Here is a 9,118-nt window from a genome sequence, read left to right on the forward strand (position 1 = left end):
ATTGGTGCAGCTCCGGCCATTGGGATCTGCTGACAGCATTGATAAACTTATAGAATTGAAGGAATTGTTCAGATAAGTCACTTGTGGTGGACAGTTACTTCTTACAAAGAATTTACTTTGTCTAGTATGCACCACATCCAGCTGGCTGTATCATCACCCAGTTGCTTCCATTAAATCAATTCAAATATTATAGGAATGTTGCTAGTGACAGATGGGCTTGAACATTTAGCTGTGGGAGTCTAGATTCAGTATTTCAGTGAGAGGAAGTCCAGATCTGAGCTTAAATCAGATCTGGATGCATATTTACAATCTATTTAAATAGACTTTCATAATTTTGAGAAAAACCTCCTACAATTCATTTAATTAATACTTGTCCTGAATTTTTCGTGTGCAGATATGGAAGGATTATTCTGAGGGATGGGCTTTACATTTCCAGTAGTAGGTTAGCTCTTTTACACCTGAAGTCTGTTTAGTCAATAGAAATTGACAGAAATTATTTTTAACTTTCTGTTGATTTAACACCAAAATTGCCATCTCATCAGTGCTCCCAAGACTCTAACCTCATCCAGTTATTTATGAGTAAATTACTGACTCCCTGGAAGAATGGTGGCACAAGGGACACTGGAAGGTACAAACTGCCAAAAGACAAATATTCAAAGACTGATGAGAACAATTTAAACAGACCCAGGCATCCTATTTCAGAAGAGAATGCATTCAATCAATGAAATACACAGGTTCATGAAACTCAGAAAAGAGAATACCAGAAAAAGTAATTAAAATTTATATTATTATTTTGAAAATTGTTTTTTTAATTTTTTGGTAGGATCTATAGGTCAGGTGACCAAATGACTCTATTTATTTTATTTTCTAAAAATTTTATTTAAGTTATACAAGTTTCATGTATTTCATATAGATAGATAAAGTAAGAACTTTATTATATGAGAAATCAACTTATAATGATAGTATTCATATGACACTAGAAGATTAAATGAGAAAGACAAAATGATACAAGGAGACAAATTGACAAGTTGAATATTTTCCTTCAGGACAATCAGTTTATGGATTTTTTCAGTAAGTTCATGTTATGAACAAAGAAAGAGGGGTAAGAGGTGGACTGTGCCAAATGAAAGGAGACTTAAGGGCCATCACTACCAAACTCAACGCATAGCCTTGGATTTGGATCTAACTTGGATGAAACAACTTTCACTTTTCAGAAAACTGAGGAAAAAAATTTTATGCAAAAATGTACACTGTTTGCTTTAAAACGTTGTTGATCATATAGCTCATTTGGGTAAAATTGTGATGCATGTGTATGTGCAGATTAGAAGATCTGGAAGAAGTCCACTGGGGTAGACAGCAGGCCTCTGAGTGGTAGAGTACAACATTACATTTTTTAGTTTCATTAATATTTGTTTTAATTTTCATATTAATTAATATCTTTAGTAGGCATTATGCAGTTTTGAAATGATGAAGGCTTCCTTTTAATTATTAAGTTAAATAAAGCAAGCACATCCATGTTTTTAAAAAATTAATTATTTGATTTTTTTTCTAGAACTTTGACGTAGATTTTGAGCTGAAAAGTTTCTCCTTAGAGTTTCTGAATGGCTCAAATAACATGTTTCCCTTCCTTTTGATATCACATAGCTCTCTAACCTAGCCTAGAAGAAATCCTTTCTAAATCCTTTGAGAAAACTCGATTTCCACTGAACTTTTGATCCTACTAGAAGCAATATTTGTAAAGAGAAGGCTGTTGCTTCTCTTTACAAATTCAGTCTGATGTTAGATCAAAGAAATTCAGATAAACATTGCAGTGATAAGTTTCAAGTCCAAGATAAATTCCTAATCTAAACTTCTAAAGAAGTTTTTGAAGTTTTTACATAACTATAACAAAAGCTTCAGGAAACAGAATGAAAAGATAAGTTTAATCCTAACAGGAGTTAGTTATAAAAGTGTCCTAAAGCTTAATAAGCTTTACTAACTTGTCCATTGATGACTGGAAACTGAGGCAAGGAAAAGTGAATGGATTTAGAAACATGTAGAAGAACGAGTTTTATGATTTAAGAAAAAATTTCATGTAAAGTCCTAATTTTTTCAGGTGTTTGTGTACTCAATAGTTTATTTTCTTACAGTAACTTGCATAGGACATTACACAGGAAGATATATTCCATACATATTCAATGAATTTCCTCCAACAGGAAAAAGAGAATTTTCCTGACTGCATTTTAAAATGGTTTCCATCTAACTTTTGAAAATATAAATACACAGCCAGGCAGTGCTCATTTCTGAATGCTGCTCACTACTGCTTTTTCAGTTTTATGGATTTATTCACAACTTTGAGTAGTTTTCCTAGCAGGTAGATGGCAGCTGAATGTAACCTTACAAATCACTAAATCTTGCAATATGCAATATTAACACTGTGTGCAAGACCACAGTCTTATATACCAAATTTTTATAGCCAGATATTCTTGGAAATAAGAATATGTTGGCTTAAGAAAATAATATGACAGCATTTGAAATAATACCATATAAACACAAACACATTAATATATATCTTCACTAAAATGCATCAATATTCCAAGGTGGAATAATTACAATCCACAAATAGATTATCAGTATTTTAGGTTAGATTTTGTTCACTGCTGAGTTTTCTTACCATATTTAAAACCAGCTTTGATTATTTCAGCATTGCCCATAGATACTAGCATTGCAGGTTGGTATCATTAGTCAGTAATCTGCTGTAAGGTAAATTCTATTCCCTCCATTTTGAGCTGAAACATGCAGAGTCATTATTCCAATGCTTAGACGAAATTGTTCTAGAACATGTTTTAAATATATCATTGCCTTCTAATAAACAATTTTTTCACACTTGATTTTTGTGTATTTCTTCTTGAAAAACTTAGAAAAATAAAGACTAGTGATGATTCTGACCAAAGGATTCAAGAGAACTCAAGCTAATGTTATGTGGCAGAACCCAGCAGACAATTAGAGCAGTTCAGGTCTCTTTTTTCATATCACAGACCATATGTAGGCTCCTGGGCTCATCTCTGGCTGGACCATTAGGACTTTCATCCTATTCTCATTGCTCTTCAAGAGTTAGTTGGTAATTCTACAAGTTAGAGAACAATTTATGTCATTATTTGCATAATTAAAATAAAATATTTCCTCAGACAAGGAATGGTTTCCAATGTCTTTGAGGAGTAAAATAACAAAGAATCTAATAAAGGATGATTGGATTATAAGTAATTATCATATTTACTGTTGAGATCTATATGAGGTGTAAATGCTTTACCATGTGAGACAAACTGAGTCAGTCATTGCCATCTAAATTATATAAACATTTACCACTTTTAGAGGAAATCAAAAATGATGTCATATAATTCCCTGACATTGGAAATATATTCAGAAATAGAATCCCTAACAACATCACACAGCAAGGTGCTCAAGTCACATTAGCCTAAGCTTTAAAATGGTGATACAGAATTGTAAAAACCAGTACCTTATGTGTTTTCTATAAATTTACCATGTCAGGATTTCACTCCTTGCCAAAGTTCCTCAAAATATGACCACAGGATGAAACTTTTAAATTAAGATGTTCATATTTGCTAGTAGTCTATATGTAGGAAGGAGAGTATGAGAACAAGAGAGAGAGGCAAAAGAGAGAGAAAAATAGACAATATCAAAGAGTGTATACAATTCTCAAACACCTCTTCTCCCTCAACCATTCAGCATCTTCCGCAATATGACCCCTGTCTTTTCACGCATCTCTGCATAGCACACACAAACTGGATATGCCTGGCAATTTGAACATGCTGTTGAGTCTTTTCTTAATAATCTCCTTTCTCCATAGTTGTGAAGCAGTGCTGCTTTTCTGGAGAATTTCCTTTTCTTTATTTGTGCTCCCGAGTCCTTTGTGGCACAGGGGAGGTTTAGAAAGAAGTGCCTTTGGCAGCAGGAATTGAGTGTGGCTGAAGGAGAGCAGTGGATGGATTTTTCATTAGATGCGTTGCAAGCATTCTCATTTGTACTGATAAGTAAATGTGGTTCCTGATGATGTGATGTCCCATAGGCACTCAACTCTTTCAGTGGTGCTGACCTTTTGACTAGAGTGACAACTACAGCCAAGCTGTTGACATCTTGAGATTCATGTTATATCAAATTCATAAAATAGACCTTAGGACTCAGCCTCTTCAACAGAGAATGTCCAAAAAGAGCCATGAAATGTTTACAACACAAATTCTTGTAGGTGGAAAACTCACTTCAAATATCAATCAACTGGGTGCACTCAGTTTGGAGAACATTTTGGAAGATACAAATAGTGAGGTCCTTCTGTGGAAACAGAGCATCGTGAGAAGATATGTCTCATTCTAGAAGAATGACGCTTCCCTAGCTACACTTGATTAGTAGGTTTTTGTAGATGTTTTTACTATTTTCAATGAGAAAACAGAAGTTAAAATCAAACTCCACTGTAAAATGTTAAGGATAGTAATGTTTTTATACTATGAATAATGGTATGCTGTTCACGCTTTGCAGGGTACATTCAGAATTCTCAATGGTTCCTTTGACTTTTTTATGGCTTGGGTAGGCTGGGTCGCTCCACTGCCTATCACAATTGACCTTCTTTTGCCCACATTGCTCTCCGAACCCCTCCTTGTGGTCAGACAGATTGAAGGTCAATCCTAACAAATGCTGTTGAATGAGGAATCTTTAAAAATTATACAATAATTCCTAAAAGCTTCAAAAACAAAGTCTGTCAAGGGAAAGGACATTTCCCCTTCATCCCCAGATTTGGCTCAATAAACATTTGTTATGCCCTTACCATATGTCCTGTGTAGAGAGAAGAGCAGACAATGTGAGTGAGAGACATTCATTGCCCTGGAAGATCCAAGATTGTTTCCTTGTTAGAAGGACATCCAGATGGAATTGCACAAGTACAAAGAAGCAGAATGGACTGAGAGTTTTCTCCTGTCATCAAAAGACAATGTTCTGGAGACAGTGTTCACTATGACAGTTGTGCCCTTGAATGCAGATACCACAATATTCCTTACCACCGAGAAATGTGGCATTTATTTTGTTAAGAAATGCGTATCCCCAGGAGGATTTCTTTTTTTCTTCTTTTTTAAAGATGTATTTATTTTTTATTTGAAAGGCAGAGTTACAGAGAGGCAGAGAAAGGGAGGGAGGGAGGGAGGGAGGGAGATGGAGATAGAGATAAAGAGAGAGAGAGAGACAGAGACAGAGACAGAGAGAGACAGAGAGAAAGAGAGGTCTTCCATCTGCTGGTTCACTCCACAAATGGCCTAAACGGCCAGAGCTGAGCCAATTGGAAGCTAGGAGCTTTTTCTGGGTTTCCCAAGCAGTTGCAAGGCCCCAAGAACTTTGACCATTTTTTACGGGTTTCCAAGGCCATAGCAGAGAGCTGCATCAGAAATGGGGCAGCTGGGGCTTGAGCCAGTGCCCACATGGGATGCTGGCACCTCAGGTGGTTGTTTGACCCAGTATGCCACAGCACCAGCCCAGGAGGATTTCTCGAGTATTAGGATGCTATAGTAATAAGGGACCATAAGCGCATGATGACTGCAGTTCCAGGTGTACAGAAACACTAGACTTCAGCACTGCTGCTAGAAATGTACCATTTGCTGAACTGTTATGTGTTTCACAATTGGGGTAAATATAACTGCCACACATGCAGCTGCAAATGTGTTCAACCAATTCCAAGGTGAGAATTTGGAGTAATAGAAATCTTTATTCCCTTTGAAGTGAAAGTTGCAATATCCTAATGTTACATAAACACTCTCCTGTAGCTAGTGTCTCCTTTCCTCATGTGGCTGCTCATTTTTTTTTTTTTTTCAAAAGAAACTTTTTATTTAATGAGTACAAATCTTATATGTACAACTTTAGGAATATAGTGATTCTTCCCACCACACCTGCCCTCACTCCCACCCCACCTCCTCCTCCCTTTCCCCTTCCCAGTCCCAATCTCCATCAAGATTCATTTTCAATTAACTTTATACACAGGAAACCAACTCTGTACTAAGTAAAGATTTCAACAGTTTACACACACACACACACACACACACAACCATTTGAGAACAAGTTTTACAGTTAATATTCATTAGAACTCATTGAGGACAGAAGTTCTGCATGGGAAGTAAGTGCATAGTGACTTCTGTTGTTAATTTAACAATTAACACTCTGATGTATGGTGTCAATGATCGCCTGAGGCTCTTGACATGAGCTGCCCAGGCTATGGAAGCCTTTTGAATCTATAATCTCTGTCAGTATTTATACAAGCAATAAGCAATGTAGAAGTTCTCTCCTTCCTTCAGAAAAAAGTACATCCTTCTTTGATGGCCACTCTTTTCCACCAGGATCTCACCCACAGAGATCCTTCATGGAGGACTTTTTTTGTCACAATGTCTTAATTATCCATGCCTGAAAGGCTCTCATGGGCTTTTCAGCCAGACTAGAAAGCATTAAGGGTTGATTTTGAGGTCAGAGTGCTATTTAAAGTGATTGTCATTCTATGAGTATGCTGTATGGACTGCTTCTCATGTTGTAACACTCTCTCTTTTTAAATTCTATCTGTTATTATTACCAGGATTTGATCTTATTTATATGATTCCTTTAAGAATTATTCCTATCTATATGATCGCTTTAACACTTAATATGGTCACTTTAACACTTAAGATACCATTTTTACTGCCCAGCTTAATGGGATTTGGGATGCCATGGCAAGATTTTGAAGAAGTAAAACTGTAGGAATGTGTGCAGAACTATACAGCTTTACAGTTGCAAACTTCCTCCTCCCTCTCTTATTCCCACTCTTATTTTTTACTGAGATCTATTTTCTTTTTTCTTTTTTTCTTTTAGGCTCACAGTGCCCTCTAGTTTATTTATGAAATGAATGAGGAAAGAGAGTATCAGTCCAGGGGCAGGTCAAGTGGTTCTTCTTCATCAGAGTCAAACTCAACATTTTCATCTTTTACCCATCGACCTCTTCATCTGGGATCCATCCAGAGCTTTGAAGAGTGAGGTAGTGATCCAGGGCCCATCTTCTTGAGGGGCTCATGGGTGCAGGGGCTGAGACAATTGCTGACTCCTTGGCCTGTGGGTCAGCCGCACTCTCAGGTTCCCTACTGATTTTCCCACTTTGGAGTTCCAGCTCTGCAGCTGATGGCAAAGAAGAACGAAAGACAGAGGAACCAGGAACTTCTGGTCTGTACTTGCAGCAGCAGCAACTGTTATGGTGGGGAGCTCTGTGCAGAGCACTCTGGGTGATAAGGCGAATCTAGGTTAGCAGAGGAGCTTCAACTTTGGTCTCTTCCCTCGATTCATTCTGCTCTTTTGAATTTTGCTCCATGTCCTTTCCTGGCTGTTTCTTTCCATAGAAAAGCTGCAGGTTGGACAGATGTTTCTTGCCTGCACGGTGGGCCTTCAGCATGGCCAGGGTGTCCAGGACAGGTCAGTGAGGGCAGATGGCACATGCAAAGCATCCATCCTGTAACATCATCGCCTCATCTTCCGGGATGTAACTGGCCAACAGGTCTCCCACTCTCCTTTTTTTTTTTTTTTTTTTTTTTTTTTTTTTTTTTGAGCACATTGAGCTGACTCCAATCATCCCCTTCTCTCTTGGAAGACATCGTGAGTGCAGCTCCCAGAAATGATAAATTCCCTCATAATCACTTTGCCGCTCCTTCAGGCCACTGTAGGAAAAGTGGCCGAGATCTATTTTCAATCGATTTTCTACACATATGATTAACTCTATGTTAAATAAAGAGTTCAACACATAGTATAAAAAAACCTATTCCTTGACAGTCAAGGCAAAGGCTGTTCAAGTCATTGTTTCTCAAAGTGTCAATTTCACTTCTAGAGATTTCCTTGTAGGTGCTCTATTAGTTTTCACAGATCAGGGAGAACATATGGTATTTGTCCCTTTGGAACTGGCTTATTTCACTAAGTATATTTTCCAGATTCATCCATTTTGTTGCAAATGACTGGATTTCTTTTCCTTCTTTCTTTATTTAACTGCTTGGTAGTATTCCAAAAACTACATATATATATAATTTCTTTACCCAGTCTCCAGTTGACAGGCATTTAGGTTGATTCCATATCTTAGCTATTGTGAACTGAGCTGAAATAAACATGGGGGTGAAGATAAATCCCTTATTTGCTGATTTCATTTTCCTTGGTTAAACTTCCAGGAGAGGGATGGCTGGGTCATATGGTAGGACTATATTCAGATTTCTGAAGAATCTCAAAACTGTCTTCCATAGTGGCTTTACCAGTTTACTTTCCCACCAACAGTGGATTAGTGTGTTTTTCCTCCTACATTCTTACCAGCATTTGTTGTTTGTTGATGTCTGTATGAAAACCATTCTAACTGGGGTGAAATGAAACCTCATTGTGGTTTTGAGTTGCATTTCTCTGATGGCTAGTGATCCAACTATTTTTTCATGTATCTGTTAGCCATTTGTATTTCCTCTTTTGAAAATTGTCCATCTAAGTTCTTTGCCCATCTCTTAACTGGGTAGTTTTGTTGTTGTGGAGTTTCTCGAACTCTTTATACATTTTGGTATTTAATCCTTTATCAGTTGTATACTTTGCAAATAATTTCTCCCATTCTGTTGGGTACTTCTTCACTTTCATGAATGTTTCTTTTGCAGTACAGAAGCCTCTCTATTTGATGTAATCCCATTTGTTAATTTTGACTTTGATTGCCTGTGCCTCTGGGATCTTTTCCAAGAACTCTTTGCCTGCACCAATATCTTGCAGAGTTTCCTCAATGTTCTCTAATAATTTCATGGTATCAGGTTGTAGATTTAGGTCTTTAATCCATTTAGAATGGCTTTTGTGTAAGGTGTAAAGTAGGAATCTTTCTTCATACTTCTGCATGTGGAAATCTATTTTTCTCAGAACCACTTGATGAAGACACTTTCCTTGCTCCAGGGATTGGTTTTAGCTCCTTGGTCGAATATATGTTGGTTGTAAATGCTTGGGTTTAAATTTGGGTTAGTTCTTCTTCAAATGTCTAGTAGAATTCAGTGTTGAAGCCATCCAGTCCTGGGCTTTCCTTTGTTGGGAGGGTCTTTATTACTGATTCAATCTCTGCCTTGGTAAT

General features: G+C 37.1%; 1 pseudogene; it reads right to left on the reverse strand.

Moving 5' to 3' along the window:
• Positions 1–6,844: 6,844 nt before the first annotated feature.
• On the reverse strand, positions 6,845–7,898 carry LOC138844793 (sodium channel modifier 1 pseudogene; annotated as a pseudogene).
• Between the last annotated feature and the right edge of the window lie 1,220 nt (positions 7,899–9,118).

This window comes from Oryctolagus cuniculus, chromosome 12, assembly GCF_051225735.1.
Source record: "Oryctolagus cuniculus isolate XC-2025 breed Fujian yellow rabbit chromosome 12, ASM5122573v1, whole genome shotgun sequence".
NCBI lineage: Eukaryota > Metazoa > Chordata > Mammalia > Lagomorpha > Leporidae > Oryctolagus > Oryctolagus cuniculus.